This window comes from Oryx dammah, unplaced genomic scaffold (genome assembly GCF_014754425.2).
Source record: "Oryx dammah isolate SB20612 unplaced genomic scaffold, SCBI_Odam_1.1 HiC_scaffold_25, whole genome shotgun sequence".
Classification (NCBI taxonomy): Eukaryota; Metazoa; Chordata; class Mammalia; order Artiodactyla; family Bovidae; genus Oryx; species Oryx dammah.
In genome coordinates, this window is record NW_024070209.1 from 3708984 (window position 1) to 3732418 (window position 23435).

At 51.9% G+C, this 23435-nt stretch overlaps 1 protein-coding gene and 1 long non-coding RNA gene across 11 annotated transcripts in view; one reads left to right on the plus strand and one right to left on the minus strand.

Moving 5' to 3' along the window:
- INPP4A (inositol polyphosphate-4-phosphatase type I A) overlaps nt 1-23435 on the plus strand; it is a 120750-nt gene that overhangs the window by 41526 nt on the left and 55789 nt on the right. Inside the window, exon 1 of one of the 10 annotated variants that reach the window (XM_040267622.1) lies at nt 20504-20921. The exons of the other annotated variants lie outside the window; for them this stretch is intronic. The gene's annotated coding sequence lies outside the window, so the exon portion shown is untranslated. Of the gene's footprint in view, nt 1-20503; nt 20922-23435 lie in introns of those variants that run through there. 10 annotated transcript variants of the gene reach the window in all.
- Nucleotides 769-22057, minus strand: LOC120883570. Its single transcript, XR_005725811.1, has 3 exons — nt 21962-22057; nt 3658-3663; nt 769-782 (listed from the first exon to the last, which is right to left on the minus strand). It is a non-coding gene; the product is annotated as an uncharacterized LOC120883570 (long non-coding RNA).

Below are 23435 nucleotides of genomic sequence, written 5' to 3' on the forward strand. Positions count from 1 at the left end.
TCCCTTATATCCCTACTCCCTTCCCCCAGCCTGTGGCCCCCCCTCCCAGTGTTAACACCTTGTCCTACATTGCGGTACTTTAGTCGCAACTAGTGAACCAACACTGATACATTATTGTTAACTTAAGTCCATACTTTTAGATCTTCCTATTTTTTTCTCTTTCTTTTCTTTTTTTAAACAAATGTCCTTTTTCTGTCCTGGGACACTCGATTATACTTGTCTTATTTCCTTAGGGTCCTCTTGGTGGAGAGTCTATCTCTAGCGTTCCTTCCTTATTTGTGATGACCTTGATGGTTTTATGTAGCAATGGTCCGCATTTGTAGAATGCCCTTCATTGTGGGTTTGTCTCGTTTTTCTCATGATTGTACTGAGATGATCAGTTTGGGGGAGGAAGACCGCAGAGATGAAGTGCACGCTGGTCGCATCCTAGCATCCTGGGGTCCATTCTTCCAGCATGACTTGGTCTGAGGGGGCGTCTGTCAGGTAAAGTGTGAAGCTTCACTCCCACCTTCCCTACAATGTTCTGTTTGGAAGGCAGTCATGTGCAGCCCGCGGGTAAGGGGGTGGAGTTAGGCTCCACCCCTTTGAGGTGACAGAGTTGTTTACATAAATTGTTTGGAATGAGATTTATCTCTTCTCCATTTATTCAGTCACTGATTTATATCAGAGAGGACTCTTAGATACCTGTGTTTCTACTTGGAGTTATAATTCAATACTGTGTTATTTGGTTGCTCAGATTGCCCCAGCTTTGGCCACAGCTCTTTCGGTTGGCTCCTGTGTCCCTTTGACGTGCCCCCATTATTATGGGTTTTTAATTTTTTTCTTTTGAGCATGTCTGTTCTTTGTCTTGTTTATTTTTCTGGCATGCAAGGTGCCATGGGCTCACCTTGTACCTTTCCTGCCCCAGTCCTAGAATTGGCCGCTTCTCCAAAGACCTCTCACTCCTTTTATTGGAGAATTGAATTAGAAACCAAGACCTGGGCACCAAGTGGTTAAATTATTGTTATTTCAGTGTCTGTGTCCTCAACTGAGTAATGAATGCAAAACACATAAGTTGTGATACTGTCAAGAAATAGCTGAAAATACCCACCCACTATTGGCCCTGCGCCTCCTAGGGCTCCTCAGACCCCGTTCCACAGCTGTTGACCTGGCGCGCACCATTCTGCATCCTGTTTCTGGAGCCGTCTCTGTAGCGGTGATGCTCTTATGCACACTCTCTCACTGTGACTCTGAAGTCATCCACTCTTACCCTTTCATGATGGAGATGCAGTAAGCAGATCTTGAATGAATGCTTCCTGCTCCCTGATCCTGTAGGGGCTCTTGGTTAGAGGAGTAAAATCTAAATTTGAGACGAGAACCTGATGGGAGAGAAGTTTGTGTGGACAGGAAGTACTGCCGAGCTCCTTAGAGGGAGCTCCTCAGCTTGAGGCTGGCGTCCAGGGATGGGGTTGCAGCTGGTCCTGCAGGTGGAGTGGGTTGGGTTGGGGGAGTGTTGTGGGAATCGTACTGTGGCAGCTACAGGTGCAGGGGCCAAATGGAAGCCTTTCCCCCCCGACCTAAAGACCCTGGACCCTCGCCTTTAAGTGAGTGTGTGTGTGCGCGTGTGTAAGTCCTGTGATCTTTGCTCTCAACCCCCCTGGGAGGCCAGATCACAGCTTGTTGTTGCCTTAGCCCTGTGTGGACTGGCAGTGGGAGTCGAGAGAAAAGGTTATGAAGGCAGAGAAATCTTGAAAGGAGAGCAGTCAGAGCCCAGTGAATGCACAGCGTGCTTGATGGTTCGGAAGCCATGCCAGAAATGTCTGAGCTCCTGAGAATGGTGGGCCTCAAAGGGAGAGAGTGCAGGAGAAGCCAGTTCTGAAGGGAGCGTGAGCTCAAGTTTCAGTGGGTGCAGGTGACTCGTTGACTTAGAAATGTTGGATTTCGTCTCAAGAGAGGCGGCGAGGGATTTGGCCATCATCTTCTGGCTGACTTGGTGGCTGAAAGTGTCGAGGTGCAGAAGGGTGCAGGCACACCCCGAGGACGTGGCCTGGCCTGCCGTGATGTCCTGCATGTTGGCACGGGGAGCTGCCCGCATGCTGAGTGATGGATGGACTCGGGGTTGCCCAGGCACCACCATCAGTACGGGTAGTTTAGGGTCTTTTCTCTTGGGGCTTCTCTGTGCTGTGCTGGAACTCCTCTGACAGTCTCCTCCTGAGGGAGCTTTAACCCCAATGCTCTCTGCCTGGCAGAGTGAACCCTGCTTCTCCCATTGCTGAGGCTGAGAGAGTACCTGCGAATGTGCCCCTCACCCCAGCTCCAGGTGTGACTTGTTTCTGGGAGGGAGATGGTGTGGGCACATCTTGAACTATTTGAGTTTTGTCTTTGGATGACATGGTATTTTGTGTCGGGCTTTTCCATCATCGCTCCACACAGCTACCAAGTTCTGCTTGCCTTTTCCACTCCTTCTGCATTGAATTAACATTTTTGTGGGATCCATGTGCCTGTGGGGTGACGTGGACAGTCTAGCAAGGCCCAGGGTGATGGAACTTACCCAGAACTCGTGTGACCCTGCAGGGGCTGTGGTGATGGTCAGAAGTGTCCAGATCTAGGCGGGAGTTGGAGTGAGAGATGAAGCGAGGAAGGCGCCTTGCTTCTGGCATGAACCGTGTGGAGGAGGATGGGGATGCTGATGCTGAGATGGAGAAGACTAGGGGGAAGCAAGAGGGAAGCCCGGGCAGTGCCGATGGTCCCAGGGAGGGGAGGACGTCCTCTTGAGGGGCTGGGTTATTCTGCCAGCTCCCTTTGTCAGACTGGACTGCTTATCACATGGGAGTCTCTAAAAAGAGAGGAGAGTTTTGTCTGAGTGTTGTCTTTGAGTCTGTGGCTGGGGGCTCACGAAACCCTCCTGTGTCAGGGACCAGTTTTGAAATCAGGAATGGTGCCTGCTCTGGAGAATGGAGCCCGCGTAGGCAGGCTGGGACTCCACAGTAGTCCTTTCAGGTGGCCCTCGCGCAGGCCCCCTTCCCTGCTGTGGTGTCATGGTTACATATGGAGGGTTTCGGGGACGAGAGTTGGACACCTCACTGTCTGACATGAGGTGCTTCCAGAGGCACTTGGGGTCGGTCCAGTCCTGACTCCTTTATCATCCTCATAGAGATGCCTGCCTTCTCGCATCACATTTGAAACTGGGACTCCACATCTCCTTGCCCTAGAATCAGTGTTAACCCTTGACACCAGTGCGTCCTCATCAGTGAGGTGGGAACCCAGGGTGCTTCACCTCCTGCCCCTGCTAGGGGCACCAGGAAAGTGGTGGGTGGGAAGACTGTGCTTGCAGTGGCTGAAGAACACACTGACGTGGAACATTTGGTACCTTGGGTATCAGAACAGCTCATGGAGGGTTTGTTTTCCAAAACTGTTGTTTTATAGTACTGTGTACTCTTACTTAGAACAAAATAAAACACTTTCCAAAGAAGAGAAGCACTTTTATCCCAACGTATTAACTAAAAACAAACAAACAAACAAAAAACTATGGTGGTGAAAAACAAAGTTGCATTTCCTTATGTGATGGAGTAAAAATCAAAGCCCCAAACTGGATCACATAGACAGTAGCAGGAACAGTGAGTTCCATCCATAGCTAATTGCAACTGAGACCTAGTTCATCACAAATAGTGTTTCCACAAGGGACTGGGAGGTGATCTTTGTGCACTTCCAGAGGTTTTTCATACATGGCTGTAGTAACATGGCAGGGCTGGTTGTTCTTACATTTGAGGTAAGGCCTCTTGCTTTCACAACCGGTTCCCTGACACGGGAGCGTTTCATGACCCCCCCAGCCACAGACCCAGTGCTGGGTGGGGCCTGGACAGCAGAAGGTAGACGAGTGCCGTGGGGTCCCCGAGGCCCCACCCAGGGGGTGCTCTCATCTGAGTGTTCGCACATGCGTGCACAGTCTCATCTGGACAGTTTGGCTTCCAAGCCCCCTAGTGAGGGAGAAGCAGCAGGTTTCGGTTGACAAGACCACTGGAAGCTGCTCAGCCTGATGGTAGGTGAAGAGAGCAGAGCCATTATCACAAGTAGATGTAGCCGGAAAAGGAGCAGCAAGCTGGGAGCGTTTCAGATGGAAGCAAGCGGCCCTTGTGCCTCAGGTGGGAGGCCCCTTTGAGCCCAGTCATGGACGTGTTTAGTGGTGTTCATCCTCTTCCCCACACCGCAGATGGGATGGCAGCCCCAGGGCTGTTGCAGGGTGTGCAGGTTTGATCCCTGGTCATGGAAGATCCTGCATGCTGTGTGCTGCAGCCAAAAAAAAAAAAAAGCATCAAAAGCTGCTGCCCCCACCCAGCACTCCATTCATAATGTGTCAGTCACTCTGAGAGAAATGAGCCACTGCCCTTGACCCTAGCCCTAGAGCAGGACTCAGAGACTTGCTGAGGAAGAGAGGTTAGCTGTAAGGACAGAAAGCTCTGACACTCTCCCCAAAGGTACTGAGTTTATGTGTAACAGAGTACGGGAAGTTCAGATGTGAGCATGCTGTCAGGAACAAGACAAGGAGATCTTGGTCATCAGTAGAAACAAGAGGCCAGTAACTCCATGTTAGCAACAGCCAGAACTCGAGCAAAAACCAGAGAGAGAGAGCGAGCCAAGAAGAGCCCTCCTGAGGTCAGAACAAGCCTTAAACACTGACATCAAGAATTATTCCTGCAAAAAGGCCTGCATTTAACTGATCAGGCTGCACAGCAATTGATGCCCCAGAATATTGTCAAAAATAATAATCAGCCAGCAATTCATGGATCCTTACAGCTGGGTGTAATAACCTCAGAGGCAGGGAGCTTCACAGAGAGATCAGGGAAGAGAAAAAGAAAGCCCCATAAAACCGTTGTCATCCTAGGGAGACTGTGCACACCCAAGGCCATGTCCTCTGAGGAACACCATCCGAGGCTGCACACTGGGGAAGGTAGGGAGTCCTGAGGAGATAGACGCGACTAAACTATTAATAGTTCAGCTGAGTCACTGGAAAAATAAGCACTCAGAAACAAGCCCTGCAGGGAGACTATCAGCATTCAGAACTGCGGCTGTATATTGCCTAAAAGGTCTAATTTTTAAGAGAAAAGGATAACTTGCAAAGGAATAGGGAAGTGTGTGTTGTTTTTTTTTTTAAGCATCAGAAATTACCTGAAAGAAGGCCCAGATGTTGGGTTTAACAGACAAAGACTTTAAAGCAGCTGTTGTAAATATAACAGAATCCCCCTGAAATGCAGGAGACCCAGGTTCGATCCCTGGGTCGGGAAGATCCCCTGGAGAAGGAAATGGCAACCTACTCCAGTATTCTTGCCTGGGAAGTCCCATGGACAGAGGAGCCTGATGGCCTAGTCTGTGGGGTCACAAGAGTTGGATGCAACTTAGCAACTAAACCACCACCAAGGGAAATCGCACTTAAAGAAGTTAAGAAAGGTCTGATGACAATGTTTGATCAATTAGAGGATACCAATAAAAAAAACTATAAAATGAACTAAATGGAAATTCTGGAGTTGAAATGTAAAAGAACCAGGTTGAAGAATTCAGAGGACCAGAACAGTAGATGTTAACTAGAAGAAAGTAGACTAAGTGAACTTGAAGATAGAGTGATAGAGATTATGCAGTTCAAGTGATAGAAAAAAGTGAAGAAAATGAACAGAACCTCAAGAAATGTGGGACACCATGAAGCTCAAGAAAGTGCATGTAATAAAAGTTTTGCAAGAGGAGAGAGAGGAACAGAAAAAAAATATGAGAAGAAATCTTATTGAAAACTTCCCAATTTTGAATCAAAAAACAATCTCCACATCCAAGAAGCATAATGAACACTCCCAAGTAGCATGAATACAAAGAAATCCACACCCAGGCCCTTCATAATGAAAAAAAAATGTTGGAAAGACAAAAAATCCAAAAAAGCAGCAGGAGAAGAATGACTCAGTTGTACTGAGAATCTCAGTAAGATTAACAGACTTCTGTTATTGGAAACAGTGGAGACCAGAGGCAAGAGTTGTGGATGGCATATTCAAAGTCCTGAAAGAAAAAAAAAAAAAGCGCCAACCAAGGATCTTATATCCAGCAAAAATGTCTCTCAGAAATGAAGGTAAAATAAAGATATTTTCAATGGCAAAAGTAAGTGAAAAAAAACCCCAGAGAATTGGTGGTCAGCAGACCCACCTTACAGAAAATATAAAGGAACTCCTTTGGGCTGAAAGCAAAAGACCACAGATGATTCTTCAAATCCATATGAGGAAGACAAAGAGTGCTAAATTATATAATTATATGAGACAACGTAAATGCATATATCTCTCCTTTCTTAACTGACTTTTAAAAACATCTTTTTAAAGTAAAATGTATATAACTTTGTTCTTGGGCCTAGGACATTTAAAAAGTAATATGTTTGATAGTAACAGCATAAAGGAAGCATATGAGAGCAAAACTGTATTGGTGTAAGGAATTTCCACGGGACAATAGGAAGAGAGCCAGAAATGGTGAATAATAAGGTGAACGTAACAAACTCTGTGAATATATACTTGCTTCCCTTCTCTCACTTCTTTGAAAACATGAAATTATATAAAGAAAGGATAACAGTCTCTTTAGGGGATTATAATATATATAAGAATAATACGTGTAACGGTAATTGAACAGAAAGAAAAAGAAATAGAACGGTACAGAAACGGTGTTTCCATATCTCACTGGAACTAGGTGGGTAGAGGACTTAAAGGTTATACTGGCGAATATTCACTCAGTAAGAAGGAAAGCAGTGAACGGGGAAGAGAGGGACGAAAAAGCCAGAGACGCCCCTGCCCTCGCCACCTCCCAGTGGCGTTCATTATAAGGGGATAAACTGAACAGAGAGCTCGCCTGTGTTTCTTTAATTCTGCATGAAAAGAGATTTTATTAGCTTCCTCTGGATAGAGCCCTCATCTGTCTCCCATTTATCCTGGGTCTTTTGGTCAAAAGTGTATTTTAAATGTGTTCAGAACGTGTACACACCCGACCAGGAGGCTGTAACGATAAAAGGAGCAGCTCTGGAGTGAGGGAGGTGCTTGCTTGGGGCCTGGAGTTTATAACCTGGGGTTGTTGTGAACTTCTGACCTAGTGTTGGTTGCTTTTCCGTCTCTGACAGTGGGTTGAAATGTCAGAAAGGTCACCTTGGGCACCCAGATAATGACTGGGAAGTACTTAAGCACAGCTCCCCGCTCCCCAGAGGTCTGACGTGGGGGGGAAAGGGAGGGGGTTCAGGGCCTCTGCCTCAGTGTCAGGATGTACCCTTTGTGAGCAGGAAGGGGGGGTTGCTTTACCAGGGCTGGTCCTTGACCTCTTCCTGGCAGTACCCGCCAGCGTAGCTGCTGGGCTTGTGCAGTGTATTAGATCAGAGAATGCCAGGCACCATCTGGTGTGCAGGCGTGTTGTCATAGTCTGAGATGTGTGTCTCCCCCCACCCTCCACCAGATTCACATGCTGAGTTCCAAACTCCTAAGGTTTGGAAGGCAAATCTGGCATTTCCGAAATAACTCCTGCCAGGCGACCCTGTTCTAGGTGCATCACTGTGCACGCCAGACCCACAGGCACTCGGAGGCCTCTGCCACCAGGCTGGTCATTAAGTAGAGCTGAAGGAGGACAGGGAGAAGGCCATTTCTGGTATTTGGAGATAGCATCTCTAAAGAGTTAATTAAGTTTAAATGAGGTCATAAGAATAGGCCCTCATCCAGTTGGCTTGGTGGCGGAGGAAATAGCATCCCACTCCATTTTTCTTGCCTGGAAAATTCCCTGGACAGCGGAGCCTGGCAGGCTACTGTCCATGGGGTTGTGAAGAGTTGGACATGACTAAGCACGTGCACACACCTTATAAGAAGAGGACGAGACGCCGGGGAGGGGCACAGAGAACAGTCCACATGAGGACACGGAGAAGATGCCGCGCGCACACCCAGGGGAGGGGCTTCAGGAGAGCCTGCCAGCAGCCTGGATCCTGGACGTCCAGCCTCCAGAGCTGCGAGGAAACGTGCCCGCTATGTAGGTCCCCCCTCCTGTGATACTGTGTTATGGCCACCCGGGCAGACGGATGCGTGGCTAGCGTGGAGTCTCAGGGTTCTCTGTTGATCCCCACTGTGTTATTATTGCCAGATTGGCCCACTGAGGAGCTGGGAAAGTAGTCCCACTCAGAAATACAGACGTGCAAGATAATTACGAGTAAAGAGGCTGCTTTGGACACAGTCTTCGCTCTGATCTCCTTCAGATCTATGTAATGACCAGCCTGGGGGCAGAAGCCATCTGAGTGACTGAGTTAGTGGTGGGCATGGTAATGTGCCCAGAACAAGGTCGGCTGGCAGCAGATATCCCAGAAATGCCAGGTTTGCCTTACATTTTGATCCTGTTTTTCTAAAACTCTAAAACTGTGGCGCACAGTATTTTTAGAGCTGCTTTGCAGTTTCTCTTTGTGAACCTTTCTTTGGGTACATCATTTAATCCTCTCAGCCAGCCTTGTTTAAGATCTGCAGAGTGCTATATTTATTTGACTTTATTTGAAATTTCAGGGCTTTTCAGAACGTCGCTCCAAGAAAATCGGATGAATACGGAACTCTAGAATTTATGCCTTAAAAGGCTTAACTGCTAATTCATGTGTACGTTTTCTCATGATTATTTCTCCCTCTTTTTTTTCTAGGCCATCTAGGGCAGGGAAATTAAAAACTCCCTTGGAGTTAGTGTCAGAAGATCTTTTTTAAAAAATTAATTTCATTTTTTTAGGGCAGTTTTGGATTCGTAGCAGAAAGTAGAGGGCCTTGCCATATATGCCCCGTCTCCACATAGAGTTGTAACTTTTCAAGGACAAGAGAGACAGATCCTTCTTTGTAGAGAAGAAGTATCTTTCTTGGCAAGACTCATGACCTTTAGTGATCAGGTGGGGGGTGTCAGACTGCCCCCTCAGGCTGTGGCTTGAGTGAGCTTGGACCTGACGCCCAACAGAATCTCACCCCGTCTGCCGTGGGCCTGGGGGAGCCACAGGAGGCGTCACTGGCAGGCCCAGATCTAATTCCTGCGGAAGCCGCCCCACTGCCCACAACCCAGGCTGTGTCATCCTCCAGAAAGAAGGCGCCATTTAAAGATTTAATCTTAACTCCTACCTTTTCAGTGCATTTTTGCCTTTGTGTCTCATTTGACTCTTAGCAAGGCATAGGGTCACTTAAATTTAACTTGTGATCTACAAAGCCTTTACACACACTTCCTTTTTCTGTTTCTTTTCTTTCTTTTTTAATAGAGATATGGTCGTTTATTGCTTAACATCTGACGGATGAAACAACAAGATATTGTTCTTCAGTAGCTAAGTGTGTCCAACTCTTTGTGACCCCGTGGACTGCACCACGCCAGGCTTCCCTGTCCTTCACCATCTCCCAGAACTTTCTTAAACGCATGTCCATTGAGTCAGTGATGTTCTCCAACCATCTTATGCTCTGCCACTCTCTTCTCCTTTTGCCTTCAGTCTTCCCCAGCATCAGGGTCTTTTCCAGTGAGTCGACTCTTCACATCAGGTGGCCAGAGTATTGAAGCTTCAGCTTTAGCATTGGTCCTTCCAGTGAATATTCAGGATTGATTTCCTTTAGGATTGATTGGTTTGATCTCCTTGCAGTCCGAAGGGACTCCCAGGAGTTTTCTCTAGCACCACAATTCAAAAGCATCAGTTCTTTGGTGCTCAGCCGTCTTTATGGTCCATCTTTCACATCTGTGCATGGCTACTGGAAAAATCAACGCTTTGACAATGCAGATTTGTCAGCAAAGTGATGTCTCTGCTTTTTAATATGCTATCTAGATTTGTCTTAGGTTTCCTTCCAAGGAGCAAGAGTCTTTTAATTTTGTGGCTGCAGTTACCACTCACAGTGATTTGGGAGCCCAAGAAGATGAAATCTGTCACTGCTTCCACTTTTTCCCCTTCTGTCTGCCATGACGTGATGGGACTGGATGCCGTAATCTTCGTTTTTTGAATGCTGAGTTTTAAGCCAGCATTTTCACCCTTTTCTTTTACCCTCATCAAGAGGCTCTTTAGTTCCTCTTAACTTTCTGCCATTAGAGTGGTGTCATCTGCATATCTGAGATGGTTGGTATTTCTCCCAGCAATCTTGATTCCAGCTTGTGATTCATTCAGCCTGGCATTTCACATAATGTACTCTGTTAAATAAGCAGGGTGACAGTATACAGCCTTGTTGGACTTGTTTCCCAGTCCGTCATTCCATGTCCTCTTGAAACTGTTGTTTCTTGGCTTTCATACAGGTGTCTCAGGAGACAGGTAAGGTGGTCTGATATTCCCGTCTCGTTAAGAATTATCGACAGTTCATTGTGATCCATATAGTCAAAGGCTGTGGCATAGTCAGTGAAGCAAAAGTAGATGTTTTTCTTGAATTCCCTTGCTTTCTGTATGCACAGCATGGCTCATAGCTTCACTTAGTTATGTAAGCCCCTTTGCCATGACAAGACTGTGATCCATGAAGGGAAATGACAAGTTACCTTCTCTCAATATACATGGATGGAGACTGGGCATGATACCCACAATAAAAGCTCCCAGTTCAAAGGAGGAAGAACCAGAGACCTGGTTCACACAGCTCTCATTACCACCTGCTTCCTAACAGTGGAGAAAATGTCTTTGTCCACTGATTTGTCTTTCCTGAGTTTCATCATCTTGGAGGGTCTTTCTCTTTGCTTTTCATCCAAGGCAGGCAGTGGGGGTAGATTCTGTTCAAGCTGTCTTATATTTGTCTTACTCAAGTGATTTCAAAGGGAAGGCCCCACACATGGCAGAATGCCTTCTCACGGCACACACACTTCCTTCACTGAGATCTGCAGCAAGTCTCCAAGGTGGGGTTGTGTCCCCAGCTTGATGACGGAGGACCGGGGCTCTGAGAGGAGCTGCCCACAGTTCAGCAATGGGTGGGGGCTCGGACTCAGGTGCCTGGCTCCAGGCCCTGTGTCTCCTAAAGGGGCCTGTCTGCCCCTGGATGCCAGCCTTGAATGTGAATAAATTCATTTCTATACACTTGAATATTTAACTAATTCAAGATGTTATGTGTGGGAAATTTAAGTGAAAACACTTATTTAAAGAAAAACCTCTGAGCCAGTGGTACAGTGCAGTCATGCCAGAAGCCATCCCCGCCGCCCAACCCCGAGGGCCTGCTGTTCAGGGGGCGATGTGACCCGTGCTGTCTCTGCGAGGGGGCCAGAGAGGGGCTGGAGGCCCGCTGCGTGGCCCAGACTTGCTTCTTGTCCTCAGGGTGGTGGGAAGATGCCACTCTTCTGTGCCCCGTGGTGTCCTCGCCAAGGCAGGAGTCGTCACTTCCCGGAGGTGGGGAAGGCTTTGTGAGGAGCATGTGACAGGCAGAGCACGCAGATGCGCAGTGTGGGGCAGCCTGGCGGGGTAGGGTGGTAGATTGGGGAAGAAGCAGTGGGGAGGCCGGGGCCTCACCCAGCAGGAAGGGCACACAGCTGCCCAGAGTTGGTGATTTGTCTGAGGTCTGATGGCTGAGTTAAAACCCAGAGCAGCCAAGACCCTGACTCGAGGTCACTCGTGTTTCGCTGAGTTTCTCTGCTTTTGCTTGTGGTTGGCGAGCGCCTGACGCTCCGAGCAGTGGCATGGTGCTGGCAGCCGCACTGCTGCTGTGAGCAGCGTGTCAGGGTGTCTGAGGGACCCCAGACTTCAGATGGATGCGCCGGCGCCTGCTCCTTTCCGGTCAGTCCCTGCCTGATGGGTGTGCACCCGGCCCCTTCCCGAGCTGCTCTGCTTACCCCCGTGAGTGGGTGGGATGATGGTCCTGGGGTGCCGGGGGTGCCTCTGTGGGTCTGGCCGAGTCACCCAAAGGAGGACATTCCATGCGCTGGAAGTCCCGGCTCTCTGCCAGGGTCCTTACTGCTCCCCAGGGGTCAGGGCCTGGGTGTCTTGGAGGATGTACCTTGCTCTAGGCCAGCTTTTGGTTTTTAGTTTTTCTACACATTTCTTCTAGTGGGAGATGGGAACAAATCTAAAACATGAATTTTGAAGGCACATTTTTCCTGATCTCTATTATCCAACTCCCAAGAATTTTTTTTTTTTTTTTTAAGTGAAAGCACAAGTAGAGATTTTAATTAGTTTTCACTGTCGCTGCTCTTGGTGATGGTAATTTTACACGAAGTACGTGCCAGGGAGATGCGTTATGGGGGCCTTTGTTCTCAATGCATTCTCTACACCATAGAACTCAACTGTGAATTTCAGAGACAAAGAAATAACCCTAAAGGTTATGTCCAGACTGTTTTTTTTTTTTTTTTCCACAGCTATTCTTGTTAGCATTCTTTTTCTAAACAAAAAGCACAACCACCCTAGGGATCTTTCTGGAACAAGGGGACAATGAAAGAAAGGAAGGATGGTTCTGGTAGCTTCCTTGAAGGGTCACATCCCTCTTGGCCTAGGGTGCGGTCTTGGAGGGGGCCTCTCAAAAGCAAAAATGGCTCATAGGCCTGAAATTGCTTGGCCTCTTCAGTCACTAAGCGGTTTTAGTTCCTTTTGTGGTTGTTGCCTTGTTGGGTTTCACTTTTTATTTGCAGAGTTGAATTGCGCTTCCCTCAGAGCTGGGGAGCCTGTCCTGACTCTTGTTGTCCTGATGACAAAATGGCCTTTGGACCCCCTGGAGACCTGCCGGGACAGAGAGCTGTACTTTATGTGTTGGTCCCCACCTTGACCCAGCCTTACGAGGCCTGAGATGGTTTGTACTGAGGGAACGAAGGGTTTGTTTTCAGAAGCCCAAGACAAGAGCTCAGGAGTACGCAGGAGAGCTCTGTGTCGCCTGAGGTCTGGATCCCAGTGCTGGGGCCTGGTGTCAGGGACTCCCTCGCACTGACCCCGTCCTGGCCCTGCAGCCCAGGTGGTCCATTCCTGGCAGCACAAGGCTTCCCTGTCCCCCTGGAGTGATGGTCCCTGAGCAAGCCTGGGCCTTTGCAGTCAGTACTATCTACGCTGCATCTGGGCCATCTCCCTTCCTCACCACCCCTACAGCCCAGGGCCTGCATTTCCTTTTGTCTGGGTGTTGTCTGGACGTCTTACTCCTTTGTTACATTGCCGGGAGCTTGTAGGCAGGGGCACTTCTGATTCACCTGGTTTCCCCCATAGTGCCTGTTGGACACATGAATGAACAGCTGCTGTTCTAGGTTGCAGGCTCCAGGATCACTTGGTGTGTGTGTAAGGGGAGAGGGGGGTGGCGGAGGTGGTCGAGGGCCGCCGGGCCAGGCCTGCCAGTGGAGGGCAGAGCTGCTCTCTGCCCCGGCCCCGGTCTGCCCCTGTCGGCTTGCCCTCACTGGAGGTTGAGGCGCGGTGGCACGGCTGGCTGGTGTGCTGTTAAGCATGAGCTGGTTTGGATGGCGCCTGACCTGCCTGCTGGGGCTCCCCCAACCTGCACTCGGTTGGGGCAGCTTTGAGCGCCACCCTGAGAAACACCTGGGGCTCCGGTCACTGCCCTCAGCTCTCCTCCTAAATCACCTTCTTGAGTTCTCATCGTCCCTGCCACTGCTGGCTTTGCACTCAGAGCCATGGCCAGACTGCCATGCGAGGGGCCGCTGGAAGGCCTCAGTGAGGCTCCTTTTTGCGCTGGTCAGGATGGGGGTTCCAGGCCATCTTTGAGGGGTGGCCTGTGAAGGGAAACACAGTTGGCGGGGGAGCCATGGGCCCTCTCCCCCCAATGCCAGTCTCCCCCTCAGCTCTGGGAGGGAAGGGTGGGCAAAGGGAGACTGGGAGGGCAGCCCTGGTTTGGGGGGGGAGGGGGGCTGCTGACCTCTCTGTTGGCCAAGCCCCCTCCTCCTGGCCCAGGTGCCCAGGTGAAGTGTGGGCAAGAAAGGACTCTCCTGTGGGCCACGCCCGCCTCCCTGCCCGTCAGCCACAGAGCGGGTCCCTGTCTCAGTTGCATCACAGCTGAGTAACACAGCCGAGCAGCTGAAGCTGGAGAGGTCACCTGTCACGGAGGAGCCTGCCCTGTATTCCCTGTGTGAACCCGGGGCCCTCAAGTCCTGTTGGAGTTTGCTCTGTGTTCTCCACCCAGTAGTGTCCATGCTTGCAGCTGGAGGAGCAGCCGGTGCACCCCCAGTAGACCCACACGTGGTGCGGCGTGCAGGACGAGTGCCCCGCGGGGCGCCCCGCAGCGTGTAGCCCGGGACGTCTCCCTCCGGTTTGGGTTTGTTGGCGCAGAAGGTGAGCTCGGCCTGATTGGGTGCTGCCCACTGGAAGGCCTGGGGCTGGCCGGCCATCCCAGTCTCCTGGCTCACTGCCTTGTTCCAGAAATAACTCTCTTCCCGGCATTTCATTGATCTGTGGTGATGCTTCGCATTTCTAGCCCTTTATGGAATAATGTTTCTGCTCAGAAAGTTTTTATTCTCTCATGAATAGAAGGCCAATTTTGACGCTTCTGGCTTAGAAAACAAACTCTCCTAGTGATTATAAAAATAAACTGAAAAAATAAGCAATGAACTCAACCCGCCCTGCTCATGTCATCTGAGCCACGTGGAACTTTCCAGCTGCGGTCAGGCCTGCTGTGGCTGTGGTTGTCCAGAAGGTAGTGTGCGTGACAGTGGCGTGGACCTGCCATGCCTCGTCAGGCGCACACAGCGAGTGTGTGAAGAAGGTGCTGGAGTGCGGGCCCAGCAGGAGCTGGCGGCGGGCTGCCCGTGCATGCGGCTGATCAGAAGCGCTGTGTGGTCTGAGGCCAGCGCACAAACCCCAGAACCTGGGGAGAGCCTGAGGCCTTCTGATGGGTCAGCTCTGGGAGCTGGACCCGCCTGTGTTTTCCCGAAGCTCCACTAGAATGGAGTTTGGGAAGCTGAAGTCCTGCGCTAACAGTTTGTTTTCTAGCTTTCTGCTTGCTCACTCGCCAGCAGCTGCAGCTCCATCGGGTCGGGCCTGAAGGGGGCGTCCAGCTTCTCTGCTGGGAGTGCGCTGGCATTAGGTTTGTGAAGAATACGGGCGGGTTTTCGGGACAGTGGTGTCCCTGGGTGGGTTAGCGTTGGTCAAGACCTGTGTGTCTCCACATATGGTCTGCTACGATCATGTGTCAGGCCGCTGCCCGAGTGACACGCTGGTTCACACTCCTTGGATAAACTTGAAGAGCGTTGTGCGCTGTTTTGTAAGGAGGGGGAGGAATGTGTATTATTCTTGAATTCTGGAGTGTGTACCACCAGTGTGAGCTGGGGACAGTGTGAGCTGGGTGACTATTTCCTCAAGCTGCTTGGCACATTGTTTACTGACTAAACCGGGACATTCTAGAGCGAACAAATCAAACCTGTTTGAGGCAGCTCAGAGGAAGAAACCACATCATGCAAAGAGCAGAGGAACCTCTGCTAATTCTGTTAATGTGTCAGCACCAAAAGTAGGTCCGGAGTGATGACTTGCTGACTTTGGGGTCAGTGTATTTTTCATCCTACTTTCCCACTGAAATATAACATGACTTTATGGTATTCTACAAACCCTGTCTCCACCATGAGAAATGTGCAACATTTTATGTATATATACGTATATGTATGTATACACATACACACATATATATGTTTTACATTTCAGTATCAGTATTGTTGGCTAGTTTTGTCTGTTCATCCTGCTCACTTTGTGTCTTTTAAAGTAATTTATTTTGAAATATTTTGACAAAAATAGGTTATTTTTGTCAAGAAGCTTAATCTCAGCTTAGGAGCCCAAACATGAAATTATGCTCCCCCCCAACCCAATAAAAGACACTGTTCTCATCCCAGAGTTCTCTCTTGCCTTCTCTAAGAAGACCCGTTCCATTGCTCATGTCTGTAGTGCTGACCAAAAGCCGGACACGGGCTCAGGACTGGTTAACCAGAGAAGGCACTTGTAAAGAATGTGGCTGGTGACAGAGAAGGAAATTCTGTCTAGTGTGTCTTGAATCTGAAATATTGCCTTCAAAGGAGGTCCTGAAAAGGGATTGAGTAAAGAAAGTAATGTTCCAAATAAACCTTGTAAGACGAAAATGGTAACTTGTGAAAGAGCTTGAAGACCGAGGACCTCTGTAAGTGGACAGGCTCATGCCTTTTATTAGCGTTTGTCGGTCGCTTAAATGACTGGTCCTGGTGCTCTGTGTTGCTTTTGGGAGAGAGACTGGACTAGGAAGACCCATCTTCTGGTCTTGACCTCCCTCTGAAGCTCCTGACCTTGGACAAGCCCTCTGGCCCCGTGAGCCTGGGTCCTGACTGTCATCCGCTGGCAGGCAGCGAGCATGGCTACCTGGGCAGGCGTTCTCTCCCTGAGGTTTTCTTTCCGTGGAGACCAGGTGAGGCGGGTGGGCAGCCGTTGGGGAGGGGGTGCACTGTGGCCTGGCAGGTGGTGATCATCTCTCTCGAACTCCTCGCACGTGCTGAAAATGTTACGAGAAGCTTGGCCTCTTGTGAGAATCGGGCAGCAGACAGCAAGTCTAGGGAGAGCCTGACTCGGGAGTGGCGGGTGGGGCAGACAGTCGGCTGCCCCGTCCCACGGCCACAGTGCTTGCGCCCACTACGGGGCCCCGAGGGGGGTGCTGGGCACCCGTTCTTACCCAGAAGCCCCCAAGGCGTGTGCTGCACTTTTCTCTGCAGCTCTCCTGATTTCATGTAAGAGAGCGAAACAATATGTTGGGGCGCTCTGCCATCCCTGGGTCCCCACTCACAGTCCAGGGAGTGTGGCCCCATCCGCGCCCTCTGCCCAGCTTGACAGCTTCCTTTTGGGGGACCGTGGCTGCGGGCCGCCGTTCCTATGACCAGCCAGCTGCTGGGAAAATCTCAGTAGCCATTGCAGGCCTTCCAGGCCTCAGGCCAGGCAAGGATGGGGTAGAAGGTATGGCAGGATAGTCCTTCCGGAGTCACTTAAGGTCATGTCTGGGTGATGGCTTCTGTATAGCAGCCCCACCTATCACGCCAAATTAAGGTACACTTGAGTTCATTTGTGTTGGGGATCTGTCTGTCGTTAATTTGTAGATCCCTTTTAGCTTTAGTTTAATAAGAGTTCCAAGAAAAGCGTTTATACCTAATTCATATTTATGTTATCCATTTAAAATAATGTGAGAGACAACGAACACTGCGAGCTCTTTGACTTTTCTCTTTGAAGGTTAAGAAGCACTTGGTGCAGGGTCTCTCTGTTCAGCTGTGACTTGAGACCATTTGGTCCAGCCTCCCTCTTCCGCCTCTGAGTGGGAACTCTTCCCCACAGGCTCAGGTGTCAGGGCAGCACCCATGCTACAGTGTGTCCCCTCCAGCCAGGGGGCACCTGCCCTGGGAGAGAGCTGGCGTGGGGGCTCAGGGAGGAGCCTTGCATTTGACCTCTTTGGTGGCTGCAGCCGGAGAGTTGAAAGTGGGGGCTCTCAGAGGGAGGGGGGGACATGTGTATACCTGTGGCTGATTCAAGTTGATGTATGGCGGAAACCAACACAATTTGTAAAGCAGTTATCCTCCAATTGAAGGTGACTTTAAAACAAGTGGGGACTGTCGGCCGCACCACGTGCACAGGGCCGTCGGCAGCAGGGGCGGACAGCGCGGAGGGGCGGCGTGGGGAGGAGAGAGCCGAGCAGAGCTGTCCGTGCTGCCGCTGTGGGCTCCATGGGCCTCTCAGCCGTTTTCCTGCCCAGGTTTTGTAAGTCAGCCCAGACCTTTATGGAGACGCACCTTTTCTGCTTAAACCCACCGGCATGGGGTTCTCCAGCTTGCAGCACAAGGCCCTGTCCAGTGTGGTTTTCTGGTCAGGCGAGGAGCCCTGTCACTGAGCCCCCCGGGACGGGCCAGTGAGCCCAGGGCGCTGCTGCAGCTGGGGTGTGGGCCGCCACCTTGGGAGGGCACCCGCCCCTCCAGCCCCAGGAGCCCTGAGCAGCTGTGGCCACACCCACGTTGGCTGCTCTCTTTACTGAGAGCACAGACCTCTCCCACAAGGGAGGAGCACAGGAACAGGGTGGAGGTGGTGGTGGTGGAGGGAGCAAGGCCCAGCCTCCAGGTGGCCAGTTCTGGGCGGGGCGAGGCAGAGACAGGCACAGGCCAGGCCCTGCAGCCTTGGGTTTGGGTAGAAAGAGAAGAGACAGCGTCTCAGGCAGTCCAGCGCTGGGAGCCAGAGTTCCCTGCCGGCTGCGTCTAGAACCCAGCTTTGAGTGAGTGCCTGGGGGTGGGGCCTTGGGTCTGTGATGACACTTTATTCATAGGCTGCAGACAAGCTGAGCCCTGGGTCCCAGGGAAGCCCTGTCCTCCCCTCTCTGATCCCCTGGGAGATGCATGTCTTCACGGACAGTGGGAATCAAGAAATACTGGATGGTTTCTTCCATCCTAAACACATGTATTTGGGGATTTCTGTGGTCTTGTCGAGAGGCCAGCACAGAGACAGACTTGCATTTAATTACGTGAGGGCTTCGAGTGGCCCAGATGACAGAGGAGCAGGCCGTGAGGCTGGTTGCAGTCGGGACCTTCTGGGAGAGTCCCCAGCACTGACGGCGGCTCTCATGATGGCCTGTGTGCTCGGAGCCACGCTGTCTTTGTCTGTAGCATCCTGGGGAGCTGATGTAAAATCGGGCGGCAGATGGAGCCTGGAGCATGGGGGTGAAGGGAGTGACGTGAAGGACATGGGGTGAGTTCACCCCTGGTTCAGCACCTGGGGTTGCCCCTGCTGGAACCGGGGGAACCAGCCAGGGAAGGTCTTGGAAGACGTCCCACCAGTGTGGCCCTCAGATTGCCCACCACTTGTGTTCTCTGTGATACGTTTTCTGACGGTTCCTCCTCTTCATCTCTGGGTCCCCAAGACCTGGCCCCTGAGGTGTTGCTGATGAGATGCCCTCACGTGCCGTGTACTTATTGTGAAACTGTGTCTCCTCTCCCTTCCAGAAGTGAGCACCCAGGCCTGCGGTGCTCAGCATGAGCGCTCGTCAGCCCTTTATTCACAGAGACTTAGTTTCAGGTAAGTTCCTGCAGAAAGTCCCTTGGAGGTTCGTGGTTTGCAGGCGAGTCACTGGGGCTGAGCTGCACTTTTAAAGCGGGGTGTGCCTGAGGCTCCCTTCAGGAGCTGGTTTTTAGGGAGGACTCACAGAGGACAGCTGACCAGGACTTCTAGAGCCAGGAGGCCACAGGCCACAGCCAGAGGGTGGGAGGGGCCACAGTGCTCATGGGGACAGAAGGGGCTGCAGGGGCTGTCAAGCCAGGGCTGCGGGGCAGAAGTGCTGAGGTGGGCTGACATCTGGACCTCTGGGGAGGGTGCTGCTGGCATGAGTCACTGATGGTTGGGGTGTAGGCACGAGAGGAAGAGGCGGCCAGGCGCTCACACTGATCTGGGTCTTGGCTGGAGCTGCTGGAAGGATGGAGCCGTGCTGATCGGGGTGGGAGGATTGAGGGGCCAGGCGATGCGGGGTGGGGAGCAGGGACGGGAAGGGCCTGGGCTTGTCCTGCTCAGGGCACTCCCCTCCACATCTCCCCACAGCCCCCCACGCCCAGTCCTTTAGAGCGGCAGGCACCGGGGGTCGGGCCCACGGAAGACCCTTTTTCCATGGAACAGTGTGGGGTGGGGGATGGTTCTGGGATGATTCAAGTGTGCTCTGTTTACTGTGCACTTTATTTCTGTTGTTACTGCGTCAGCTCCACTGCAGATCATCAGGCATCAGACCCCTGACGCTGGGGACCCCTGATTTAGAGGAATATCCACAGCCCACCTGGAGCCTCGCTCTTCCCATTGGAGTCCAGAGATGTGCATCTGAGTCTAGGTTGCTGCTGCTGCTGCTAAGTCGCTTCAGTCGTGTCCGACTTTGTGCGACCCCATAGACTGCGAATCTAGGTTAGGGCACTGAATCCTGTCTGCTGCCGTATTCATTGAACTAGCGAGGCAGGTTCGTTAACTGAATCGGGTGAACTTACTGCCTCGCTGTCTGTTCAGTGTCACTGTGAGCCAGCAGGCCTTGGGGAAATGGGTGGATGCAGGAGGGGACAGATCGACCGGCCCCTGCTGAGTGAGTGCAGGGGCCGGGTTGGCTTGTTTGGGTCTGCAGGTGAGAATGTACACCAGCTGCAGCACATTTCTTGTTTCCCTGTGCCTGCCTTTCTGAGACACGTCACTTTCCAGCGTTTAAGCACCAGCAACCCCAAACTGCTGTTTTGAAACTCAACTCATGTGCTTGGCCTTGTTCTTAGGGTCCCAGTCAAAGCCTGAGCCCACCCCCTCCCCTCTCCCCCGCTCTGCACAGGGGCTGGAGCAGAAAGTAGGAGAGATCCGGGTCCCTGCCCCGAAGGGGAAGGAGGAGGCGGCCTCCCTACAGGCTTTCTCCAGCACAGAGGGACCGTGGGGCCACCCCCTGGAGAATAGGATCCGAGGCTGTCTGGTCCTAGGGTTGGGGTGGGGTCTCCTTCCACCCTCCCCTCTGATGGGGGAGGGGGCAAGGGTTCCTCCCACTAGCAGTCATATCCTCATCTTATAGGAAGGTGGGTCGTGGAGGTGCCATGGCTCCCAGTGGCTTACCAGGTCTTGATAGCAGAGCCTGGCCTCCCCCGCCAAGCCCTACCACCTCCAAGAACAGACTTCCATTCACCAATTCCTTCCCAACAACAGCTGTTAGTTCTGAATTTGTGTGATATTGTTTGAAACTATGATCGCTCTGAGCTGAAGCACAGCAAAGTGTCATGGACCTGGAGGCAGAGTTGTGGCTGGAGAACCCAAGGAGGCTGGGGAATTGAGACTGAGCTGGAGGGAGGCCTTCTTGGCTCATAGAGGCCCCAGGGCGAGTGCAGGGCAGACTGGGCGTGTGGAAGGTTAGGAAACGCCTAGGGGAGGAATGCACACGTCACTGGAGGCTCTGTGGGCTGTCACGGGTTTCTTTACACAGGTGCTGCTCCTCGGGGCATCCTACGGTGCTGTTATTCCTGCTTTACAGATGGTGAAACTGAGGCTGGGAGAAGCTCTGTCACTCTTGCAGGAGCAGGGGTTTGAAGCAGCAGTGAGTGAGCAGGTGCCTGGGCACACGGCCCAGCTCTGGGCCTCTGCTGGTTGGCCCAAGCTTCCAGGTCCTGGAAGGGCTGGTGTTGAGGGCCCTGTGGACCAGAGTGTCTGGGACGGCAGAGTCGAGGCCAGAGCACAGGGGGCCGAGCCTCAGGCTTGCCTGTGTGCCTGCTTAGAGCCCTCTGCTTCCTGGGCCCTCTGGCCTTACCTGCCCAGTTACTTCCTGAGCCTTTGCCTCAGGCAGCGTTCCTGGCCTTTTGTGGGAAGGAGGCATATTTGGCTTTGCTTCCCAGGTGGCTCAGTAGGTAAAGAAACTGCCTGCAGTGCAGGAGACTGCCTGTGTGTTAAGGGTTCTTACTCAGGTGAGGCTCAGGGTAGGGCGTGGGGGCTCTGCTCCTGCTCTGCAGTCACGGGGGCCTAGTTTCCTTCCATCCAGTGACTCCATGTTCCCTCGGTGTAGAACTGCCCACCAGGCCCCTGTGTGCAGCCGGGAGTCCAGGGAAGTGAGGATCCCGTGACCACTTCACCATCTGCATCTGAGCTGGTGCGTGTCCCTTCTGCAAGGGTCACCTGGCTTTCTCTGCCCCTGCGAAGGGGCTGGAGGGACCTGCCGGCTAGGTGAGGTCCGTCATGGGCCTTGATGTTTTCTTAGTAGGTACTTGTTAGACCCCTGGTCTATGTTTAGGCTTGAACTCCGCACCCAGGAGGATATGGAGGAAACGAGGGCTTGAGGTCTGGCCTTTGCAGGACACAGGTGCCCGGCTGGTCATCCCGCCATCACACAGGAAGCGGATCATCCTGCTGTGCAGACTGGCTGGTGGATTAGGGAGCCTCTGTGAGGAGGCGTCACCAGGGTCAGCTGCTTGATGCCCGAGAGCCAATACTTGAGAGACAAGTGCCAGTAGGAATGGAAAGGCTGCTTTATTTAGCAGGCTGGCAGCCTGTGGGAAGATGGCAAACTCATGTTCATAGTGAAAGTGAAGTGAAAGTCGCTCAGACGTGTCCGACTCTTTGTGACCTCATGGACTATACACAGACTTCTCCAGGCTGGAACACTGGCGGGGGCAGCCTGTCCCTTCTCCAGGGGATCTTCCCAACCCAGGGGTCAAACCCAGGTCTCCCGCATTGCAGGCGGATTCTCTACCAGCTGAGCCACAATGGAAGCCCTAACTACAGTTTCTGCTTGACTGTGATCATTTTTAAAGCGAGAATCATTGAGAGGGTGGGGAGGAGGTCGTTCATTATCTTCCACTGTGTGCAGACTTTCTTCTGATTGGCTGATGGTGAGATATTGGGGCAGTGCTCCAGGAATCTGTTGCTCAGCCTGAAGTCCTCCCCTGGGGTGGGGGCCCTAGTTCCAGCAGAAGAATGCAAACATTTTGTTACAGATATTCCTCGAGAGGGGTCAGGACTCTGCCCCAAGGCCGCGCTGTTGCTTCTTGACTGCTCCGCCCTGTTTTTTATATCCCCTCTCTGATGAGCAACTTTGAATCTGTCCTTTGGAACTCAGGAAGGGTCATGGAAGCTGAATGAAGCCTGTTTTCCTACAACCAAGAGGCAGGGGACACGGGAAGGACTTTCACCCAGGAGGGGCCCACCCCACAGAGCAGGGGTCTTGCTCTGCTGCGAACAGGCTGTTGGCTGCAGGGGAGGCTTCATATGGAAGGGGCAGCTGTCCCTTCTTGGGTTATAAGCAGTAATTTTCCTGCCTGTGAGCTATGTGACGCCTCATCCATCAGTGACTGCCCATCCTGGATGGGGATGTGAGAGAGAGCGCTTCCTCTTTCTGATTCCTGAGCCAGCCTCCTCCTTAGGGGCTGAGCTGACTCCTCAGGCCTTCCCTGACCTTCGCTGTTGGAGAGCACGGCACCAGGGAGCTTCACTGCTGTGGTGCCAGCGATAGAGTGCAGAGGGCTGGGATGGGAGAGGAGCAGCCCCAGGTGGCCTCGGGGCTTCTTGCTTTGGGTTGAGGCTGGTCATTCATCCTTTACCCTCCATGTGATCTTGAGGAAGTCACCCTGCCTGGATTTCTCTGACTGCATCCATGCAACTCCTAAAATTTTAAGATGATTTTGAGAAGACCCTCTCCCTGCACCCAGTGTTCTGACAGATGCCCGTGGAGCCGTCCTCCCCCTCAGCTCCTGCTCAGTAGAGGTTCCTGAGCCAGAGGGGCCTCTAGACCCTTCCCAGGCCTTGTTCTATGGAAGGGGGGCGGGGAGGCCTTCCCAAGACCAGCTCCTCCAGGAGCAACTCTGTGTGAGCCATGGGTCCTCCCCGCCCTTGGCCATGTCTCCCTGCCCCCAGCGGTGGAAGGGACGTTGGACGGAGGAGGTTACACGTCTCTCACAGAGTGAGGAGCCGAGGCAGTTAGTTTCAGGAGTTCTTGCTTCTTTCCTAAAAATTCACGTCCTTCTAAACAATTCCCCTGCCCTCGCTGTCCTGTTTAAATGTCATTTTTCTTGCTAATGAGCGCTGGTCTTCAAATGGGGCTAGGAGGAAACCAGGGACCTTG